At 44.0% G+C, this 24,491-nt stretch overlaps 1 protein-coding gene across 1 annotated transcript in view; it reads left to right on the top strand.

Moving 5' to 3' along the window:
• LOC145397849 (uncharacterized) overlaps nt 1-24,491 on the top strand; it is a 132,510-nt gene that overhangs the window by 81,376 nt on the left and 26,643 nt on the right. The gene's annotated exons all lie outside the window — the stretch shown is intronic.

The raw sequence follows: 24,491 nt of genomic DNA, 5'->3' as shown, positions 1-24,491 counted from the left end.
TCTGCAATACATCACAGTGATAATAAGGAAGGCCATTATTTTTTTATGTACCTATGCCAACCTTCAAAGGGCAAATGTATACGACCTATGAATTTTTAACTATTAAAGTGTATAAATTCCACTCTGTTTATATAGCTAGTAAATCGAGATCGTTAAAGCCAATTCATCTTAATGCACGGTAATTGCCATGTTTACTGTCGACAAGGCACATAAAATATACACACAAACATACACACAAAGCACCTACCCCTTGCACAACACACCCACACACCCACACACACACACACACACACACACACACACCCTAATAACACTTCCTCGTAATCTGCATTCCTCCTGAACTAACACCCCCTCCCTCTACCCGTTAACCCCCATCCCCCCACCCATTTAGCAAATCATACAAACTGCTTCCACAATGCACACACGGCCCTAATGTAATGCCACGTACAGTCGGGAGCAAAAATACTACCATTACACTGCGTCTACTTCACACTTAGGGCATGTCCAGTCACCTTCCTCCCTGACGCATCATATCAAAGAGAATCACCTAAGACCAGAGAAACATACCAAGCCTCTCTAAGCTCGGGAATATCAGTCAGAGGAGGAAAACGTGAGGCGAAATACTAGACTGACTTCTGACTTCGCCTGTGCCCAGCCAATCGTGTTCATAGCTCATATAACTAGGCAGACCCCTTCAAGGTGATTTATATAGCAGGTGAACATGGTAATCCTTCTGTTTATATAGCACTGTAATGAGCGTGGTAATTTATACACGCACGCTCGATCCACTACAGGTAATGAAAATATGGTTGATGATGATGATGATGATGATATTGATGATGAAGTACGTGGCTAATGATAATGGTAGTGATGATGATGATGAAGTAGCTAGTAATGATGATGATGATAATGGTGATGATGATGATGATAATGATGATGATGATGATTATGATGATAATGATGATGATGATGATGATGATAACTCAGTCATTTTATACCTGCTTCCACCTACTCTCCTACCTACTGTTTCATCTACCTCTTACCTACTTACATGCCACTGCAACTACTAACCTGTCTACCATCACACCTACTTACGTCTTTCGATGTCTACCTACCTACCTACTAAGTTTCCAAATACCTACCTCCTACCTACTTACTATTTCAACAACCTACCTACCTACCTACCTACCGTTTTCGATCTCTTCCTCAAACACATCTTTCAATACATCTAACCTACCCATCGATTCACCATTATATTTTGCCTACTTACCCACCTACCAACCTATCTACTTACGGTTAAATCTGTCTCTACCTACAACTGCCTACCATTATATTCAACTTACCAACTAACCTACTGGCCTACTATATTTTGCCCACCTACCTATCTGCCTACCTACCTACTTACCGGTAATGTTTTATCGACCTACCTAACCTACCTACCTACCGTTTCATATACCACCTACCTACCCACTTACCTCCCTGTCTGCCTATCAATCATTAAATATGCCGCTTGCCTGCCTACCTACCTACCTACCTACCTACAAACAATCAACTTCAGTACCACACACACACACACACACACACACACACACACACACACACACACACACACACACACACACATCCCGGTGCTGTGTGCGTGTGTGTGCGTATGTGCGTACAAACTGGACGCCATTTTCCCTTGCGCAATGGCCGAGAGCAAGAGTTATGAGAAGGGAGGGAGGGAGGGGAGGGGATGGAAGAGGGGGGAGAGGGGAGGGGCAGCCTGGTGATGGAAGGGTGGGGTTGGGTGGGGTGGGAAGGCAGGGGGAGATGGTGCAGGTAAGGGAAGGATGGGGTGGGGGGAGGGGGAAGGAAGGGGAACTAGAAAATAGGGAGTGTGTGTGATGATGGGTGGGGGGTGATGAGGTGGGGAGGGGAGATTAGAAGATGGTGTGTGTGTGTGTGTGTGTGTGTGTGTGTGTGTAAGAGAGAGAGAGAGAGAGAGAGAGAGAGAGAGAGAGAGAGAGAGAGAGAGAGAGAGAGAGAGAGAGAGAGAGAGAAAGAGGTTGATGAGGACGGGAAGAAGAATTAGAAGATGGAGAGAGTGTGGGGGAGGGGTGTAGAGGGTAAGGAGGAGGATGTGAAGGCAGGTGGGGATGTGTAGAAGGGGAGGGGGAAGGAAAAGGCAGGGTGGAGTGGGGGGGGGTGGAGATGGAAAGGCCAAAGAGAAAACTGGGAAGGTGTATGTCGTGAGGAATGGAATGTGAGGGGTGGAGTATGTGGTGTGGATGTGTATGGGGATGTGGTGTGGATGGCTTTGTGGTGTGGATGGGTATGAGGTGTGGACTGGAATGTAAGGGCTCGAGTATGTGGTGGGGATGGGTATGTGGTGTGGATTTGGATGTGGGGTGTGTGGAGGCTGTGGTGATGTGGAGTAAGAAATGAGGGGAGGGGTGGATAGGGCATCTGTGGTAGTGGCAAGGAGGGGCGAAGAAAGAATGTAGTAGTAGTAGTAGTAGTAGTAGTAGTAGTAGTAGTAGTAGCAGTAGCAGCAGCAGTAGTAGTAGTAGTAGTAGTAGAACTTCGAGATATGGATGAGGTGTGGAAAAATGGGTAAATGAGGTGGGGTGGGAAGACTGGGGAGGTAAAAATAAGGAATACAGTCAGAAAATGGGATGAGGATGGGGAAATGGGGCAATGGGGATGGGGAAATGGGGATGAAGGAATATAAAGAGGGAGTTAGGTGGATGGAGGAGGAATGGTGAGATGGAGTGGGGATGGGGAGGTGATGAAGCAGGAGTGAAAAGCAGAGGAAGGGGGATGTTGGGATGGGGTGGGGGAGGAAAGGAAAAGAGGGGAAGGAAGAAGAGAGAAGGAAGACAAATGAAGAGTATGAAGGAGCGAAGGAGAGGAGAGAAAGAGAGAAGAATCCTAAAAAGTGAAGGAGGGATTGAAAGAAGAAGGAGAAAATAATATGGAATCACAGGAATGAAGGTAGGAAAAAAAGCAAGAGAGAGAGAGAGAGAGAGAGAGAGAGGTAATAAAGGGAATCAAAAGAAAGCATAATTAACCTGCAAGAAAGGAAATGAGGATGAGATGAACTGCGAGAAATCTGAAAAAGAGACAGCAAGAAAGAAGGAAGGCAGGATGGATGGAATGAAAGAAGGAAGGATGAAGGAAGGAAGAAAGGGATTAAAGGATGAAGGAAGGAAGAAAGGGATTAAAGGATGAAGGAAGGAAGAAAGGAATTAAAGGATGAAGGAAGGAAGGAATTAAAGGATGATGGATGGAAATATGGAAGGAATTAAGGATGGATGGATGGATGGATGGATGGAAGGAAGGAAGGAAGGAAGGATGGAAAGAACTGAAGACGGCATGAAGGAAGGACGGAAGGAAGGGAGTGATAAACTTGAAGGAAAATAATGAAAGAAAAAAAGAAATAAAGATGAAAGTAAATGCTACAGAAAAAAATGAAACAGAATAAAAGCAAAGAGACAAAGTGAAGGCAGGAAGGAAGAAAAAGAGAGAAAGAAAGATAAGGAAGGAGGGAAGGAGGAATACAGACTCCCTAGAACTGAAGAAAGAAAAAAGAAAGGAAAGTATGATACAAAACGAAGACTACCAAGAAAATTAAGTATATATATATGTTAAAAGCAAGAGTGAAGGGGGAGACAGAGAAGGAAGGAAGGAAAGAAAGAATGAATAACGTTAAGAGAATGAAGGAAGAGAGGAGGGAAGTAAGGAGACTCTGGATTCCCTGATGCTGAAGGAAGGAAAGAGGGAAGGAAAGAAGGAAGGAAGGAAGAAAAGAAGGAAGGAAGGAAGGAGGGACTGGGCTCCCTGGTATTGACTTTTTAATAACTTGGTGGGTGCGTGATAGCAGAGAGGGGGAGGGGGAGGGGGAGGGGGAGGGGGAGGGGAAGGAGTGGGAGGGGAAGATGGGGGAGAAGAATGAGGGGAGGGAAGAAGTGAAGTGAGGAGAAAGGAGAAAAGGAGGTGGAGAAGAGAAGTGGGGAGAAAAGGAGGAAAATAGTGAAAAAGGGAGATGGGAAAAGAAAAAGAAAAGGGAGGTGGAAGAGTATAAAGGAAGAATATGGGAGGAAGGAAGAAAAAACAGGGGTAAGAAGGCAGTGAGAGAGGAGGGAAGCAAAGAAGGAGAGAGAAGAAACATAAGGAGAGAGAAGAAACATAAGGAGAGGAAGAAAATGGAAGTAAACGGAGGAAAAACAGGAAGACAACGAGGGAGAGATAAAACAGAGGGTGAAAGGGGGATGAGAAGAGGAAGGAGGGAGAAGAAGAAAGGAAGGAAGAGGGAAGTGTGAGACAGGAAGAGGGGATGTAAGGGTGAATAGTAAAAGGGAAGACAAGAAAGACGAGAGTAGATAATAAGATAAAAGTTAACGAAAGAAGAAAAGACAAAGGAAAAGGGAGAAAGGGAAGAAAAGAAGAAAGGGTTTGGAAGAAGGGAAAGGAAGAGGGAATGAGATTATACGTGGCAGAGAAAGAGTATGAAAGAAAAAAGCTGATGAAAATGGTAAAGGAATGAGAGAGAGAGAGAGAGAGAGAGAGAGAGAGAGAGAGAGAGAGAGAGAGAGAGAGAGAGAATAAAAAAAAATGGGAGGGGAGAAAGAATGAGAGGGGCAGACGAGTACAAAGGGATGAACTGAGAAAGGAGGGAGGAGGAAGAGAGAAGGGGAGGAGGGAGAGAGAGAGAGAGAGGGGGCAGGGAGGGAGGAGCTAAGGGAGGGAGAAAAAGAATGGGCACAAAAAAGGGGGCGAAACTGAAAGGGGGGGAGAGGCAAAAGGAAGCTAACAAGGGAACAAAAGGAGTGGAGAAAGGAACAGTGGTGGGGAAAGAGGGGGTGAAATTGAGACGAGAGAGAGAGAGAGAGAGAGAGAGAGAGAGAGAGAGAGATCCAATAATAGGAACACGGAAAATTAGAAGATACACAGTGGAATTGCCAATATATCCTTTCACTCATCATTAAAGTCTTTGATATTCTCGCTTTTATTACAGACTAAACTCTCCACACATACGTCTCATTTATATCTATTTTCGTAAAGTCATCAGCCTTCTGTAGAGTTATCATTATCGGATTAACAATGTGATGAAGGCTGACGTGATACTGACCAAGTAAAGATAAACAAATAATAACTAGTACACAAATAAACCAATAAATATAACTTCATAAGTACTCTTCTGGGGATATATGTTACCTAACCTTCAGTCAATCAATCAGTTAATCTAACAATCAATTAGTTAATCTATCAGTCTAAATATCTATCTATCTATCTGTCTAGTAGGTCTTGTTTCGCCTCATCTCTTTCTCTCAACCATCCATTGTCCATTTCAACCTTTCACTCACCCATGTCACCTTCCATAAAAGTGTAAAATATAATTAAGTGTCAGGAAAGAGATAGCGTAGTTGTGTGCCGTGACCGTAAGCCGGTGATGATCCAAGTCAGGCCAGGTCAAGTCAACAAGCCTTGGACTCACACCCCTGACTCACGCACGGACGAGTCACCACCGCCTCTACCACCTCGCGCCCGTAAAGTACATCGCGCGAAACAAAAACGCGATATACGGGCCCATAAAAATTACGCGGTAAATATATACGCACGCAGCCGGACTCTGTAATCTGACCCTGATGTACGGGAAGCTCAGGAAAGGGGTATAAAACAGAGCCCATTCCTTACCCCCCATAAAACAGAGCCCATTCCTTACCCCCCTCCAGTGCACAAGTCGCTCATCCGCATTGGCTCATACAACTGCGGATTAGAAAAGGTTCATTTGGTTCGAGACTAGTGGAGCGATTCATATATGTTTTAGTCTATAATACGGTGGCTAAAGGAACACTTCACGGTCTGGCAAAACACCACCTTACACTCTAGTTATCCCACCTCAAATCACATCAAACGTCCACTTGAAAGCTGGGAGTTTTGTCGTAAGCGTTCAACTATCCTGCTTCGAATCCCTCTGAAAAAAAACTCAGCTACCCATATTAATACCTCAGCAATAACAATCAGACCTCTTGCAGTTCACTTAAACCATAACGTGTGAATGTCAACCGATTATGGGTCAAGACTTTTTACTACCAGATATAAAGTAATCAGATATCTCGACTTGGGTATCCATGAACAAACGAAGCACCTAGATTACACTTTTTTCACTTTACCCTTGGTGTAATATTGTTGTCTCCCCCTCCTGAATGCTGAGTTAAAGCAATAGATTAACACTGGAATGTGATGCAGCCACGAAGAAATGTGATGGAAAAGCTGTAGAGATATAACAAACGGCTTAACTGCTTTAAAAATGTTCAAATGCCCATGTTTCAAACCCCAGAAACAATGAAAATAAGTCCACAAGACGCTTAGCAATAGGAGCCCTCAAGGGAATCACTAAACTCATAATGCCTCACTGATTCATTGGGCGGACACAAGGGTATACCACCTATCCCCACAAAAGCGTTCAAATAACCATATTCGAAGCTTCTGAAACAATGTAACTTGCAGCACAAACAGCTTAGCAATAGAAACCTCGCGCGCTATCCACTATAAACCAGAAGACTCCCTCACTGATTCACAGGGCGGCCACAAGGCTTTATACTGTTCCTTCAATAGCGTTCAAATAACAGTGTTCGAAGCTTCTGAAACACAGCAACTAGCAATACAAATACCCCGGCAATGACACCCAGAGGACGTGCAATTCACTACAAGCCCAAATGCCTGAGTGATGTACGGGGTGGACACAATAGTTCCCCACCCTGACATATTCCTATCACGGATCTCTAATATAGCGTGGAGAAACTTGCTATCACATCGTGTTTATTATAGCTTTTGACGACTCCATGTATAAAAAAGGGAGAGTGGGTGGGTGGGGAGGGACTGGGAAGGGTAAAGGAAGAGGGGCTGACAGAGGGATAGGAAGGGAGTGAATGGGCGGGTGGGACGGGAGGGAGAAGGGAAGAGGGAGTGACAGTGGGATAGGAAGGGAGTGGATGGGTGGGTGGGAAGGGAGGGAGAAGGGAAGAGGGTTGTAGAGGGATGGGAGGGGAACAATACAGAGGGGACAGTAAGAAAGAAACTGAATAGGAGAGGGACACGGAGTGGAGACCAGAAGGACAGGAAGGGAATGGGAGGAAGTATAAAAAAATAAAAGGTATGGAGAAGAATGACAAACATAATTAGGCGGAGGAAGGCTGTAGGAGTTTGAGAAGGAAGGGTTAATAATGTAGGAGACAAGGAGCCAAAGGAATATGAGGGGAGGGATTAATAAAGCAGGAGAAGAGAAGAAGAAATTTAGGAAGGAAGGGGGAAGGAGCTGGTGGAGAAGGGAAAACGAATGAACAGCAGAAGGGGAGAGAATGAAGCTGAGAATTCGAATAAAAAGGGGAGGAAAATGAGGAATATGCAGAAACGAGGAGGAGACGCGGGAAGACAGGGAACTTGTAGAGAAGGAAAGGGAAGGGGAGAGGCATAGGGAGGGTTGAAAAGTGAATGGGTACGGGAAAGGACGGGGCGGGGCGGGACGGGGCGGGGAGGGGAGGGGAGGGGAGGGAGAGGGAGATCCTGAGGAGGGGATTAAAACCTGGAACGGGGAGAGAACAGAGGAGGGAGGAAGGGAAGGGGAAGGGAGAAAAAAAGGGGGAGAAGAAGGAGGGGGGAGGAAGAGGAGGGGGGGAGAGAGGAAGAGTGAGACGAGGAAGACTGGTGAAAGGTGAAGAAGAATCAGAAGTGAGGGGGAACGGTAAGGGGGAGTGAGGGAGGGAGGGCAGGGAGTCTATAGGATGAGGACAGGGTGGGGGATCAGAGGGGGTGAGTAATGGGTGGGGAAGAGTGGGAGGGAAGGAGGGGGGAGATTGCGGAATGGAGAGGGGAGGGAGAGCAGTGAGGGGTGGAGTGGGGAGGGAGGGGGGCTAGACAGGGAAGGAGGAATCCGAGTGCGAGGTGGGGAAGGGTGGGGGAAGGAGGGTAGGGGAGTGGGGAGGGAAGGAGGGTAGGGGAGTGGGGAGGGAAGAAAGAAGGGGTGACGACGAGAGGAGGGGAGGGTGGAGGGGCAGGGGGAGGAGTCGGGGCTGGGAGCTGAGGGAAGAGGCGAGGCACTGAGGGGGCCGAAGAGGGGTGGGAGTGAGGGGGTGGGGGCGGAGGGTGAGGGGTGGGGACGTAAGAATTGATTGGCTCTCGGCGTGGCCACATTTCTAGCCTTGTATTAGAGCCACTGGGATGGTTGCCTGGCCGAAACTCGCACCCTCCTTCATTATTCACTCCCTAGGTGTGTGGATGGATGATTTGTATGTGCTTGCTGTATTTCTTTATTTGACATGGATGGATGAATGGATGGACGGATGGATAGATAGATAGATAGATAGACAGACTGGTAGGTAGGCAGGCAGACACTCGTATAGATAGATAGATGGATAGATAGACAGACAAACTGGTAGGTAGGTAGGTAGAGAGAGAGGGAGAGAGAGAGAGAGAATGTGCATGGTCTGTGTATATATACGTTACTGGCTTAGCGCATATGTGTACATTTGCTGCAGCCTGTGCGTATTTTTATTATGTACGTTTCTTATTCTCCATGGCTTTCTCATGTGCGTGTGTTATGTGTGTGCGTGTCTGTCATCGTTTGGTGGTGTGTGGGTACGTATGTGTGTAAGTGTGGGGGATATGTGCGTGTTTGTGGCTGAGTGATGTGTGTGTGTGTGTGTGTGTGTGTGTGTGTGTGTGTGTGTGTGTGTGTGTGTGTGTGTGTGTGTGTGTGTGTGTGTGTGTGTGTGTGTGTGTGTGTGTGTGTGTGTGTGTGTGTGTGTGTGTGTGTGTGTGTGTGTGTGTGTGTGTGTGTGTGACTAATGTACACCTGTGCAGGTAATTACAGGGAGCTAAAAATGCTTCTCTGTGTTCCTTTGTACTAGTTATTATTAAAGGTTTGCACTTCATCTTTCCTTTAATTAATCTACCTACAATTCCCTCTTATTTACCTACCTACCTACCTTCTACTTACAACCCACCTACCTACTAACCTACCTTCAGCTTCTACATACTAACATTTACCCACTATTATTTTTTAACTTCATCTCCCTACCTTTCACTCTCTTCCTATCTACTTACCTATCTACCTACCTTCCTTTTCCTATGTACCTTCAGCTTTCTGTTTATCTACCTGTCATCACCTACTTACCTACCTACCTACCTACCTTCAGATATCTACTATGGTGCCTACTTACAACTTCCATTTCTAGCTTACCTACCTACCTACCTTGAAATTCCTACCTACTTACCTGGTACCTACCATATACTACATATCTACCTACCTAAAACTGCACTTCCTACCTACCTATTACCTCTCTCTCTCTCTCTCTCTCTCTCTACTATATATTGCAATTCTTCTACCTACTTACCTACCATCAAGTAAACCTATCTACCGTTTCCTACCGACTTATTTTCACCTACCTACCAACCAGTCTACCACCAACTCACCTACCTACCTATCATTCTACCATCAACTCACCTACCTACCTACCTATCTACCTACCTACTTACCAACCATTGTACCATCAACTCACCTACCTACCTACGTATCATTCTACCATCATCCACTCACCTATCTACCTACTTACCTACCTACCCACCTACCTACCTACCAACCCACTTACCTACCTACTGACTGTGCACTGAAAGCCTTAAGTAAATAACGTACCGAGAGTTTTTGTTTTTCTTTTTCTTTTTTTGCTGTTATTTTTTTCTATCATGGAACCTGTTTTGCATACGGCGTACTCTAAATCTCGTACCTTTAATTTACGTGTGTGTACATACCTTCAGTCTGTGTGTACATCCGTGTGTGTACGTGGAGATCATACGTCCACGCTCGTGTATGGTGCGTGCACATGTACGTTTGCGGTCGATAATTACTTCACGCTCTTGAGGTTACTTACGATGCGATTTATTATTATTATTATTATTATTATTGTTTGTGTGTGTGTGGGTGTAAGACAGAGAAATGGCAGAGGACAGGGCGTCATGGAAGCGATTTGTTTGTGGCGACCCCTTACGGAATTAAGGTGTCTGACTATAGACAGATAGATAGATAGAAAGACAGACAGAACAGATAGATAGATAGAAAGACAGACAGACAGACAGACTGATAGACAGATAGATAGATAGAAGTTCCGAGCCCCGTAATTGTAAAGGAACTATTAAACAAGGGGAGGAATACTCGAATATATTTACGATTGATTCTCCATCGTAAATTGGACTTATTTTTCCAGGAGAGACAAGGAAACGAGAGGGCAAAGGCTTCCCATGTCCCTCGTTCCTCCTACAAAACGCAAATCTCAGCTACGAGAGAGAAAGTATCGTATGTTGTGTGTTATGCAGGATGAATATGGAAAGGAGAGAGCGTAGTATCCCCCATGTCCCTAATTCTTCCTGTATTCAGAACTCTAAGTTACTCTAAGGATTCGATTATAAACTGTCAAACATCCTAAGAAAAAAAAAAAAAGTATCGCAGAGGAGGAGTACCATGATGTCCAAAGTGATCAATACAGCTCGTGAAAGCTAAGAATACTACTCTATTTCCTGAATAAGATAGAAAATTTCACTATAGTTCTTTCACCTTAGCTTGGCTCTGATTTTCGTCCTTTGGCAGCTTATTTCACGTAGCTCAGTGGCAGAAAAAGGATGATGTTACTGCTCTACATCCTTTCCGAAGCATTTGTTCGTGATCAGCATCGTATATTAGTGTCAGTCTCTTGTTACAATTCAGCATTCAAGATGGAGAACTGACAATTTTAGGCCAAGCTAGAGTAAAATGGGTACAGCAAACAATACCATGGTCCCAGAACAAGGGGTACCAACATCGGACATCGGACTGAATGTGCACCAATAACATTTTCAAGAGTACAATCTACACTATTAAATAAAAGTATTGCACAGGTGAGGTACAATAAATAAATAAATAAATAAATACATAAATAAATAAAATGTATTGCACAGGTGGGGTACGATGCCACCTAAAGTAACAAATAAAGCTTGTCAAAAGATGATTATAATATTATCATCTAAATATGCATACAATAATAAAACCGATTAAAAGAGGTCAAAAGTATCCGACAGACAGCATCCGACAGAAAGCAAATTTACCAGCGTTGGGGAAATATAGTCAGGCGTTTCTCAGTCGCCATCGTCAGTGTCATGGAAGATTTCGCGCTACGTGTGCATCGATACTTGCTCTTCCCGTGCACAGCTGGTAACATATGAACCTGGGACGGCATCAATGTGTGGCAGAGGACTAGCATTTTGTACACTTGACATGAGTGAAGGATGGTGGTAAATATTAGTTGAAACAGCCATGTAACCGTGATGCATGAATGTTGGGAACTGTAGCTAGACCTCCGCTTCACCCACTGTACCAGGCGCAAGTGTGGCCAACTGTACATGTAATTCAATAGTGCACTTTTAAAATTACACTCAATAATTACATGTGTGAGATTCCGAACCAATGAGGCGAGATTTCGATTCCTTTAACCCCTTCATTACTAAGACAATTTTATTCAACCAGGTAAAAATTTCTCGCAGTGATGGGGTTAATGAAGGCCATATCCAACCCCTCCAGTTCGAAACCCTAAGCCGAAAAAAATCACCGGGTAGTAACCATAGCAAAATAATCACATGTCATCGGATTGAAGGAGTCACTTTTTCACTAATTTATCAAGATCTCCAAAGGTTTTAAGAAGGTGTAAAGAGATTTTTGACGACAACTGTATATTCTCATGTGTACATCAAATCTTCCCATGTATACATTAAGATCAAACGTACACACCCCGACCATTGCGTGCACATGAACGTAGGAGCTTATACTTCCTTTGTAAACACTATTCTCACGCTCCCTGGCTGGCATGAAGAAATTAAATACATAAAAACGTGAAGGTTAGCAAGAAAAATGACGCACTTTTTACATACAAGAAAACAAATATGCATAAACTCACACGCAGACACGGATGGAGCATACATACATACTGTACATACACAGATACACACATACATACATACATACAGTACATACACACACATACAGATACATAAATACATACATACACATATGCAATTATACATACATATCCACAAACATACTGTACATACATACATACATACATACATATACAGTGATATTCATACATATACACAAGCACAAAAATAAACACACGAAGGCCACATCAAAAATACACATTTATGAAACACACACACACACACACACACACACACACACACACACACACACACACACACACACCAAGGCAGATAGGTATACATATAATCAGAAAACTGTAAATGCACAGGTATATAAGAGGATACACACACACACACACACACGCACACAAACATGTACACACATACAAACACAGAAGTACACCTTCACATACTGTATACGGGAAAGGGCACACACCTACACACATCCGGGTTAGTACACACACACACACATACACACACACAAACACACACACACACACGATAATACTCACTGTTCTCTTCCTAGCACCTGATTCCCCCCTCCCTTTTCACCAGCCTCCCCTCCCTCCCCTCCCTTCTTCTCTTTCTTCACCCTTCCTCCATACTCTCTCGCTAATAATTCCTTTTCGCGGTCACCTTCTCTTTCTCTCTCTCTCTCTCTCTCTCTCTCTCTCTCCTGGAGTTGGCCAACAGGCAGCCCGTACACTCCTTCATTCACATCCCTCTACACTCCATCCCTCTCCCCTCCCCTTCTCCCCATCCCTCTCCTCTCCCCTTCACCTCATCCCACTCCCCTCCCCTTCCCCCATCCCTCTCCCTTCCCCTTCTCCCCATCCCTCTCCCCTCCCCTTCTCCCCATCCCTCTCCTCTCCCCTTCTCCCCATCCCTCTCCCCTCTCCTTCTCCCCATCCCTCTCCCTCTCCACCTCACCCATATGCTCTCACACACAGATCTCACAAGCACTAAATATTCGTATCATGAGGGCAAGGGTGCACAGTACAGTACAGGGGTGCACAGTATAGTACAAGGGGTGCACAGTACAGTACAAGGGGTGCACAGTATAGTACAGAGGTGCACAGTACAGTACAAGGGTGCACCATACAGTTCAGGGGTGCACAGTACAGTACAGGGGTGCACAGTACAGTACAGGGGGTGCACAGTACAGTACAGAGGTGCACAGTACATTAGGTGCAGTAAGGTAATGTGGTTTGGCTACTGACTTATTGTCCTAGTCGACCCTGCCATCCTAATCTCAATATGGCGTGACTCTCTCTCTCTCTCTCATTCGGCCTTTATCTGTACCCCTCCAATTCTTATGTATTTCTCTCTCTCTCTCTCTCTCATTCGGCCTTTATCTGTAACCCTCTAATTCTTATGTATTTCTCTCTCTCTCTCTCTCTCTCTCTCTCTCTCTCTCTCTCTCGTAAAAATCAAAATTACTCTCGAAATTACATCTGCTGACAGCTTAGAATAAAATACCTTGCACACAAACAAGTTACAAACAGACAGACAATGACAAACAATGACAAACTGAATATCCCAACCCAAATCATCAGCAGTTTAAAAAGCAAACAAACATACACATGAACCCCTTCAGTGCTAGGACGTCTTTTTAGAGTGTGTGTGTGTGTGTGTGTGTGTGTGTGTGTGTGTGTGTGTGTGTGTGTGTGTGTGTGTGTGTGCGCACTGTGCACGAAGAATCTCCTTAAATAACTCCTTGACCTCATTTTTTTCTGGATACTACAAGGGTATTATTATTATTATTATTATTATTATTATTACTATTATGATTATGATTATGATGATGATTATTACTACTACTACTACTGTATCCCCCACCTCCCCTTCCTCCTCCTCCTCCTCCTCCTCATCATCATCATCATCATCAATCATCATCATCAAATATACCACTACTTAAACAATACCACTTACAAAGCAAGGATATGTAAACCAGATATATTATACAGGAATGGCTGGTGTGGACTGATTTATTCCACAGTGCCTAGTGGTGTGAGAGCCAATTTGAGCTGGCGTGTGGTGTGGCATGGAGTGGTATGGTGAGGAGTGGTATGGTGAGGTGTGGTGTGGTGAGGTGTGGTGTGGTGAGGTGTGGTGTGGTGTGGTGTGGTGTGGTACGTCTCATGGCCTCTCCACTTTACGCTCCCTATTAATTACATTTATGACCCCCAGAGGAACAAGAGGGGGCGGGGGCGAGGCAAGAGGTAGGGTAGGTAGAGGGGATTGATTGGAGGAAAAGGGAGATGGGGAAGGGAAGGAAAGGGGTGGGGGAAGGAGAATGAGGGGAGGTAAACGATGATGAGAGAGGGAGATGGGAGGGACGGGGATGGGGAGAGGGGAGAAAGGGGGAGGGGAGATGGTTAGTGGGGAGTAGGAGTGAAAATGAAGACGGGGAGAGAAATTTCAGTGACTTTTTTTTCTCATTTTTCCTTGTCTTTCAAAATACCATATTCTTACGAGTCACAGTCACACCATTATTCTCTCTGTCTGTCTGTCTGTCTCTGTCTCTGTCTGTCTGTCTGTCTGTCTCTCTCTCTCTCTCTCTCTCTCTCTCTCACACACACACACACACACACACACACACACATCCCATCCTGTATTTCTCCATTTGCTCTTGTAATTTGGGACTCAGCTAGGCTTATCTCAAGTGCGTGCATGTGTATGTTTAGTTCCCCCTCCCTTTATCCTCAGTTCCTCCCTTTGTCTTCCATCCCTTTGCTCCCTTTTACCTCTCCCCCACGCCCCCCCTTTGTATGCTTCCAACGCTTCCGTATTCTACCCTTTGCAACCCATCCATCCATATGCCCCCTTTACCCCCTCCACCTCCCTTCCTCTATCCCTTTCACCCCTTCCCTCTCCCTCTGCTCCCTTATCTCCCCTCCATTTACTCCCTCATCCTTCAGCCCATTATCCCCCTCCTTTCTCTACCCCCTTACTCCCTTCCCCCACTTTCCTCTTACCCTCCCTCTCTTCCTTCCTCTGCCCCTTTATCGCATACAAAATACTGTAGATGTATGGAATTAATTTCACGTGATTCTTTTTCGTGTAACTAGATTTTTCGTTTTTCGTTTTATACTGAACTCTTTTATTCTCTCTCCCACATCACTGGGGCTTGAAGTGTAAATATGAAGGCATGGAGTTGAGGATGAAGGAGGAGTAGATGTGAAGGAAATAGGAAGGAGGAGTAGGTGTGAAGGAAATAGGAAGGAGGAGTAGGTGTGAAGGATATTGGAAGGAGGAGTACTGTCGATGTGAAGGAAATTGGAAGAAGGAGTAATGTGAAGGAAATTGGAAGGAGTACTGTCGATGTGAAGGAAATTGGAAGGAGGAGTAGATGCGAAGGAAATTGGAAGGAGGAGTTGATAGAAGGAAATTGGAAGGAGGAGTAGACGTGAAGGAAGTAGGAAGGAGGAGTAGATGCGATGGAAATTGGAAGATGGAGTAGACGTGAAGGAAACTGGAAGGAGGAGTAGATGTGACGGGAGATTATTTAGTCATTAAATTAAAATAGACAAAATATACCCTTTACTGACGTCCTGAACATCCCAAAAGCCATACACACTACATAACAACAACAACAATAACAACAACAATAATAATAACAACAACAACATTAACAAAAACGACAATAATAACAAGCAAATTCTTCCCCCATCCCACCATACAACAGAAAAAATAATAGAAGGAAGAGGAACAAAAGCAGGAACAAGAGTAAGAGTAGAAATTAAGAAATGGCACATGAAAGAAAGTCGAAAATGAAGAATGGGAATAAAAAGCAGGAGGGAAAAGGAAGATGAAAAACTAGGAGAATTGTATGAACAAATTTTTACACGACTGAATTAAATGAAAAAAAAAAAATGATGATACAGTAACCAAGATGTTCAGTAATGACCTATATTTTTCCAATTTTCCTTTTTTCATTCTTTTTTTTCCCTCCCTGCTTCTGTCTGCCGATTCCTTGTCATTCTTTAACTTCTCATTATCTCTAAAAATATTTCCTTTAATTTCAACCCATTCTGTTGACCTGTATTTCGCTATTTCATTCTCTTTATCAATTTTATGTGTTTTTTCCCCCAAACTCTCCTTCCCAATCTCCTCCACTTCTCTTCCCTCTCCACCCTCCATTTTTTTTTTCTCTTCTCTACTCTCTTCTTCGTTCTTCCCATACTACTGTACACCTCCTTCCCCCTGTCCCATATTCACTTCTCCCTCTCTTACCCTCTTTCTTCGCCTCCTCTTACTTCTCCTTTTCCCCTCGTTTTATACTTCTCCATTTCTTCTTCCCCTTCCCATGTTTATTTCCCCTCCCCTCTCCCTCCTCTTCATCCTTCTTTCTTCTTCTTCTCTTCCTCCTCCTCCTTCTAATCCTCCTCCTCCCTTGTTTTTTTTTTCTTCTTTTCTTCATCTTTTCTCCTCTCTCCTCCCCTTTCTCCCTCTCCCCTCTCTCTTCCCCTTCCTCTCTCTCCCTCCCTCCCTCTCTTTCTCCCTCTCATTCTCTCCCTCCATCCCCTCGCCTGACTCTAATTACACCTTGCGCTTTCTTTCTCAAATCCTCCTCCTTTTTACTTCTTTTTCTTGCGTTTTTTTTTTTTCATCCACACAACACCGTTCCAACACGCACCGGGACTCGCTTTATGAGAGAGAGAGAGAGAGAGAGAGAGAGAGAGAGAGAGAGAGAGAGAGAGAGAGAGAGAGAGAGAGAGAGAGAGAGAGAGAGAGAGAGAGGTACTGATGTATACTTTTTTACTTGACATGGATGGATGGATGGATAGACAGTTAGACAGACTGGTAGGTAGGTAGGCAGACATTCGTATAGACAGATAGACAGACTGACAGACAGATAGATAGATAGATAGATAGATAGACAGATAGATAGATGGATAGATAGACAAACAGACTGGCAGGTAGGTAGGCAGAGAGAGAGAGAGAGAGAGAGAGAGAGAGAGAGAGAGAGAGAGAGAGAGAGAGAGAGAGAGAGAAACTGATGTTGCCATTTTATCTCACGGCGATAGCCTGAAGAAGAGGGAGAGAGAAAAGAGAGAAAGTGAGGGAAGAGAAAGGGAGAGAAACAGTGAAATGGAAAAAGAAACAGGAGACCACCACCACCACCACCATCATCATCATCATCATCATCATCATCATCATCATCATCGACCCTTTTTCCCTCTTCTAATGATGGGGGACGCGGATAATGATACACATATATACAGACAAATAGATAAAAATAGATGGATAGAATGATAGGTAAACAATAGATAGATAGATAGATAGATCGGTATACAAAAGAACGATATATACGGACCAACTATACATCAAACTCTTAAGTAAAATAAAATAATGATAACTTTTTTTTTTCACTGTAATTAGACTTCAGAAGACTCAGAGAGCGTATACCCCCGTCATGACTGGCAACTAAAGATTTCCCTACTGCTCTCTCTGCCCCTGTAGTATAATGTAGTAAAGAAAATAAACAAACAAACAATCAAAAACCTAGCTTCACCTTACATCTCTCTCTCTCTCTCTCTCTCTCAAACACAACCCTCACCTCACCTTACATTCTCCGTCCGTCTCTCTCTCTCTCTCTCTCTCTCTCTCTCTCTCTCTCTCACTCACACCGCAATCCGCCTCCATGACTCTCCACTTTGGCCTCACATTATTTACAAGCGTTGACTCCGCGAATACGATTATCACCCCCTCTCTCCCTCCCTCTCTCTCTCTCCGAATAATTCCACACACCTAATAATTCGCACAACCGCAAACGTCACGACCATATATATTTCGCAGTCCATTTTTTTTTTTAAATTCGGATAACCGCAAAAATCATACACATATTTGTCGACCTCCATTATCTTTTTTTTTATTTATTTTTTTTTTTTTTTTGGGGGGGGGTGGGGGGATATACCAATTACTGAGACCGAATTATTTTGACAAACCGCAATTGTCACTCATAAACCGTATTTTTAATAACATTACACACCGGCGTTTTTTCTGTCTGTCTGTCTGTCTGTCAGTCTGTCTCTCTCTCTCTCTCTCTCTCTCGCCGTGTATCCGTCTATCTATCTATACATAATTTTTAGCTTTTCGCAATTCATTTTTTTTCATAATTCTCTCCCCCCCCCTCTCTCTCTCTCTCTTTCTCTCTCTCTCTCTCTCTCTCTCTCTCTCTCTTTCTCTCTCTCTCTCTCTCTCATCAATCTATGGATAATTTTTAACTTCACATTTCTTCTTTTTTTTCATAATTCTGTTCTATTTTTTTTTTTTTTTTTTTTTTACCATTTTTGCTCCTACACCTCCTTTCCTGTTTTAAGACATAATTTTCCTTTTTACCTCCTCATCCTCATCTCAATATAAATATACTTTTCCTATCATTTTAAGGAAAGTATTAACATCTTCCTTCTCGTTTTTACCTCATTTTCTGTTATTTTACTATTTCCTATCGCTGTTCTTCACCCCAGTCTTTGAGAACAGAAAAATGATGAACTGATTCTTCATATCAATTTGTCACCATGTCGCATCCTGCTTCTCCCCCGTATTCATCACCATCACCATCATCATCATCATGATCATAGTCACCACCACCACCACCAACACCACCACCACCACCACCTCCACTATCACCATCACCATCACTATCATCATCACCATCATCATCATGACGACCTTTTTCCGACTCAAGGCTGGAGTGAGGCAGTAAAAAAAAAAAAAAAAAAAGAAAAAGGAAACATAGCTTCAATATTGACGGTCTATGGATAGGAATGTATGCCCTGTGAAAATGGGCGTATGTGACAAAGAAATGGGCGCGTGAGACAAAGAAATGGGGAGGGGTCATAAGTGTATGTATACCCTGTGAAATACGAGCTTCAGAACAGATGGATCGAATTCAATGTTTTTTTTTATTTCAAAGTTTTCTCCAAGAAGATAACAAGACAAGCTCGCGTTCCTCTCCCATGCCAAACGTCTTGAAAAAAAAAAAAACGAAAAAAAAAAAAACAGGAAGATCACAGAACCCATTTCCTCCCCCTCAAAAAAAAAAAAAAAAAAAAAAACACGAAAAACAAAAATACACAATAGAAGGAAAAAACAATAACAAAATAACAAAACCTTTAAAAACAGCACGTAAAAATCACACACACACACACACACACACACACACACACACACACACACACACACACACACACACACACGCCAGAACCGAATCAGCGAAGCACCGTAACCTCCACTCCATTTGCGGGCCGAGTTTATTGGGCCGCCGAAACCTGCACATTACACCCCGTAAAATAGCCGAGTCGGATCAACTTCCTGCCCACTGCAAATATATATACGTGTGTGTGTGTGTGTGTGTGTGAAATAATTACATCTGTCCAGGGCAATTCCATTTTTCCGCGGTGGTGATGGGGGGGAGGGACTTGTGGAGGAAAGAGGATGTGGTAGAGAAATATAAATGAAATAAGGAGGAAAAAGTATATATCCGGAGAGAGAGAGAGAGAGAGAGAGAGAGAGAGAGAGAGAGAGAGAGAGAGAGAGAGAGAGATAATGAGTGATCTTTTGTTTTGGTGTTGTGGTTTTGTGTGTGTGTGTGTGTGTGTGTGTGTGTGTGTGTGTGTGTGTGTGTGTGTGTGTGTGTGTGTGTTTCATTTGGTGGTAGCGATGATGGTTGTGATGTGGTTTTTGTGGTTTTGTCTTTCTCCTTTCCATCTCCTCTTTCGTTTTTCACCTCAGTCTCTTTTTCCTCCCACTGTCCCTTCCCACTTTCCTTCCTCCCTCCTTTTCCTCCACTTTCCTTCTCCTTTCTTCTCCCCTCTCCTCCTCTTCCTTCCCCCTTCCCTTCCCTTCCCATTTCCCCTCCTCGTCCTCCCTTCTCCCTTCCCTTCCCTTTTCATATCCCTTTCCTCTTCACTTCCTTTCCCCATTTCCCTCCTATTCGTTTCCCTTCCTTCTCCATTCCCTCTTTCTATCCTCTCCTTTCCTCCTGCCTTCCCTTCTCCTCCTACGCTTTTTCTTCTCCCTTCTTACGGTGTCCTGTCTATTCCTTTCCCCTTCCCTTCCCTTTATGCTGTTGCCAGTTCTCTTTTCCCCTTCGCCTAACGTCCTCTCTTCTTCCCTTCTTCCTTGTCCTTCCCGTTTTCTCTTTTTCCTTCATGGCGCAGTCTACTGTATTTTCCGCCTTTCCCCTCCCTCCTCCTCTCATTCACTCTCTTCCCATCTTTTGCCTCTCTCCCCTTTCTCTCCCCTCACACCTTCCCCTTCCCCTTATAATGTAATGTCTTCCTTTCCCCTCTCCCTTCCCCTCCCTCATGGTTGCTTGTGCCTCATCTCCCCTTCCCCTCTCATCTTTTTCCCCCCTTTATATTTCCACCACCCCTTCCTTCCTTTCCGTTCCCTTCTAGTCCATTCTGTTCCATTCCATTCCGTCCCCTTTCCTTCCGCTCCGTTCAGTTCCCTTCTGTTCTCCTTCCCTCCTCTCCCTCCCTTTCCCTTCCTACCTCTTTCGTCCCCTTCCCTTCCCTTCCTTCCCAGTTCGATCTCTTCCCCTTCCTTCTGGGTCCTCATAACCCCTTCCCTACCTTGACCTACTTTATTTTTACCTCTAGACGATTTTATTCAGATATAACCTCCACCAATCCTCCTTTACTACCAGGGTGCCCTTCTCAGCTGAATCAAATCGTCTTTATTATTCCCTCCTCACACTTCGAAAATGAATAAAACCGTCTGGAGGTAGAATGAATCACCTACAAAACTACGTCACCGGGCTGAAGGGACTGTGGCCACACGTGATTTGGTTATTGTTGTGTTATTTACTTATTTTTTTATTTATTTTTTGTTTATGGGAATGATCGTATTTTTTGTCGTCATTCTGTGGTTCCTGGTCTTGTGGTTGGTTATGGTTGTTGTGGCAGTGGTAGTGAAGGTAGTGGTTGTTGTGGTAGTGGTGGCGAAGGTTGTGGCAGTGTTTTGGTTACTGTGGTAGTGGTGTGGTGGTGGTGGTGGTTACTGGTGGTTATTGTGGTAGTGGCGATGGTGGTAATTGTTGTCGAGGTGGTGGTTGTTGTTGTGGTGGTGGTGGTGGTTGTGGTAGTGGTCGTGCAAACAAGTGGACCTGTGGTGATTATGGTAGTTGTGGTGTGGTACTGATGAAAAAGGTGGTTGTCATGGTAGTGTGCTAGTCGCTGTGATGATGGCAGAAGTGGTTGTGGTGGTGATGGTAGTAATAGTGGTTGTGGTGTGATGGTAGTAATAGTAGTTGTGGTGGTGATGGTAGCAATGGTGGTTGTGGTGGTGATGGTAGTAATAGTAGCTGTGGTGGTGATGGTATTAATGGTGGTGTGGTGGTGATGGTAGTGACAGTGGTTGTGGTGGTCATGATAGTAATAGTGGTTGCGGTAGTGATGGTGATAGTGGTTGTTGTGGTAGTGGTCAAACTGTAGTGATGACAGGACAGTGATAGTGTAGTGATGACAGAAGAGGTGATGACGGTGAAATAAAGATGAAAATGGTATAGGGGAAATATAATTGTGATGAGTGATGATTATAGGGTGGGAAGGCTTTTAAATCATCATCATCATCATCATCATCATCATCAGCCTTAGACAGTCCTAAAGGTGAAGTAAATAATCGCTATGGGAGTGATGTGGTGGTGGTGGTGATGACAAGTGGATATTGTGATGATGATGAGGATTATGATGACGGAAGTAGTTGTGATGTCAATGCTAGGGATGACTGTTATGGGAGTGGTGCGGTCGTGTGATGATGATGATGATGATGATAATGATGTTAATAGTGCTGTAGTAATGTCGATGTTAAGGATGGCTGTGATGATAGTGATGTGGTGGTGCGGTAGTGGTGATGATGATGGGGAGATGCAGTTGCAGTGGTGATGACAGAGATGACTTGTGGCTGCAGCGGGAGTTCTAGGTAGTGGTGATGACGGAGCACAAACAACAGAGATGGAACTCGAGGTGATGAGAGTGAAAATGACGGAGAACATGATAGAGGAGAAACAGAAATTTGTGATGATGATGCGGTGGGGAGGCTCTTGAACCCACCCTCATTATCTGTCAATTTCATCTTCCCTCATCTCAATCCATAATCTCAATTCCTATCATCACCTTCCTCATCTACCTCCAACCCTCAATCCGTTTTTCTTTATTCTTGCACCTTATTTCTTTCCAGCCTCTTAATGTAGTGCTTTATTTTTAGCTTTATTTTCCTATCTTTATTTCTCACCTGTTAAATCGAATTCCCACGTTTTTTTTTTTTTATTTCAGTTATTCCACCATCGTTATCGTTATTATCATACTTCAATGTCTATCTCCATTTATCATTGTTTATTATTTATTTCCTTTGTTATTTCGGTTTTATCTCTTTCATTTTTTTTTATCATCGTGACTTTCCATTTTCATCACTCCTATCTTCGTTTATCGATAACAGTGATTCTCTGTCTGTCTGTCTCTGTCTCTCTCTCTGTCATCATTACCTCAGAATTATTTCCTGTCTTACAAATTGGGTGAGCAGGATCAAGGAACCAAAAAACACACGAGCAGAAATTATTAACTTTCAATTCTCTCTCTCTCTCTCTCTCTCTCTCTCTCTCTTATACCTTCTCCCAAGCACAGTCGTGAAGAACAATATAGTCCCATTTTTCAATCGTTAAATTATGAAACTCGTACGTAATATTCTAAAAAAACAAAAAAAAGGAAGGTTCCCAAGACCGTAATACTAAGTTCCGAAAGTCATCGCTCACTCTCTCCTTATTTTTCGTGAGGAAGTGATTCAGTATTTATTTCTGGAACTGTACATCACTTTTATACTCAATCCACCTTAATTTGGCTTAAGACTGTCTTCTCTATGAATGCTATAGAAGATTTTTACATTAAGGTGCCAGTCACGAAGAAGTGTTATGATGTAGGGCCGTAGCACTGTATTTTTCAGCGAGTGAGCCACGGGAAATAAGTTGCAAAAGGACGAAAATCTCATTAGTCAATACGAACTAAACATTCTTACATTCTTACGTTTCATGTCATTCTAAATCATACGTGCTACACTTCCACGTTCGTCCATTTCACATTCTTCCACTCTTTCATTTTCTCTTACGCCATCACCTCCTTCCCTTATCATTTATTCATCTGCAACCTTTCCCACCTGTGCATCCCCCTCACTTCTCTCCCCTCCTCCTCCTCTCTCTCTCTCTCTGTCGTCCCTCCTCCCTCTCTCTCTCGTCCCACCTCCCACTCTCCTCCCTCTATTTGCTTCCCTCCATTTCTTGCTCTGAACCTTCCCCTTCCCTTCCCATCCCTTCATCTCCCTCGCTCCTCTTCCCTTCTCTTCACCTCTTCATCTCATCTTTAGCATCTTTTTAATTTTTTCCCCTATATTTACCATTCCATTCTCATTCCCACCTTTCAGTCTCATTCTACAAACCCCACTTTCCTCTCCTCCCTCTTTACTTTCCTCTTCTCTTCCCGCCTCTGTGTTTTTCGTGTACTTTTCCTTCCCTCCTCTTTAACTTCCTCTTCTCTCCCTTCCTCTCTCTTTACCTAAATCTTCCCTTCCCTCTCCTGTGTCTTTCCTTTCCCTTTTCCCTTCCCTTTCCTCTTCCTCCAGGTTTTCCGTTCCCTTCTCTTGCATTTTTATCCTTCCCTTATCTACTAATAATATGTTTTTCTCCGGTAACATTCTTCCCTTCCCTTCAACTATCTTTCTCTGCATCTTCCATGTTTCTTCCCTCTTCTTCTGGACCTTCCCTTCTCTTGAATATTGTCTTTTCTTTTCCACCTCTTCCTCCTCCTCCTCTTCTATCCTCCCTTCCACTGCATCCTATCTCTTCCTTCCTTTTAACCTCTCTCTCTATCTCTCTCTCTCCCCTTCCCTTCCGTTCCCTTTCCTTTCCTTTCCGTCACCTTCCCTTCATCACGATGCGAGCTGTTCCCTTCACTCCCGTCAGTCTCCCAATCATTATCTTTCTCGTCCCTTCCTTCCCTTCTCTTCCCCCTTCTCCCTTTTCTATTCTCTTCCTTTACTCCCTTCCTACACACTTTCCCCACCCTTGCACCCTTCCTCTTCCCTTCCCTTCTCATCCCCAATCTCCATCTCCCCGTTCATCTTCCTCCTTCCATTTATCTTGACATCTTCTTCCCCTCCTCCCTCCTCCTCCTCTGAATTTTACCCTTTCCCTTCTCGTCCCTTCCTTCCTTCTCTATACTCCTCCTTTCCCTACTTACCTTCCTGTTCTCTCCCTTCATCGTCTTTACCTATCTTCTCCTGGCCTTCCCTCCTCGGGTAATCAGTTTCTTCCCTTGCATCCCCCCCCCCACTCTCTCTCTCTCTCTCTCCTTTCCTCTTGAATTCATTCCCCCTCATTCCCACTCCCTCCTATCTATCTTTCTCTCCTCACTTCTTTTCTGTTTCCTTCCTTTCTTCTCCTTCCCTCTTCTCTGACTTTCTCCTTCTTTCCTCTTCCCTTTCCTCCTCTCTATCTCTCTCCT

This window comes from Coenobita brevimanus, chromosome 5, assembly GCF_032717465.1.
Source record: "Coenobita brevimanus isolate Jiangsu-jjx chromosome 5, ASM3271746v2, whole genome shotgun sequence".
NCBI classification, from domain to species: domain Eukaryota; kingdom Metazoa; phylum Arthropoda; class Malacostraca; order Decapoda; family Coenobitidae; genus Coenobita; species Coenobita brevimanus.
The sequence above is the reverse complement of the archived record's forward strand: the minus strand, read 5'-3'. Positions and strand labels throughout refer to the sequence as shown.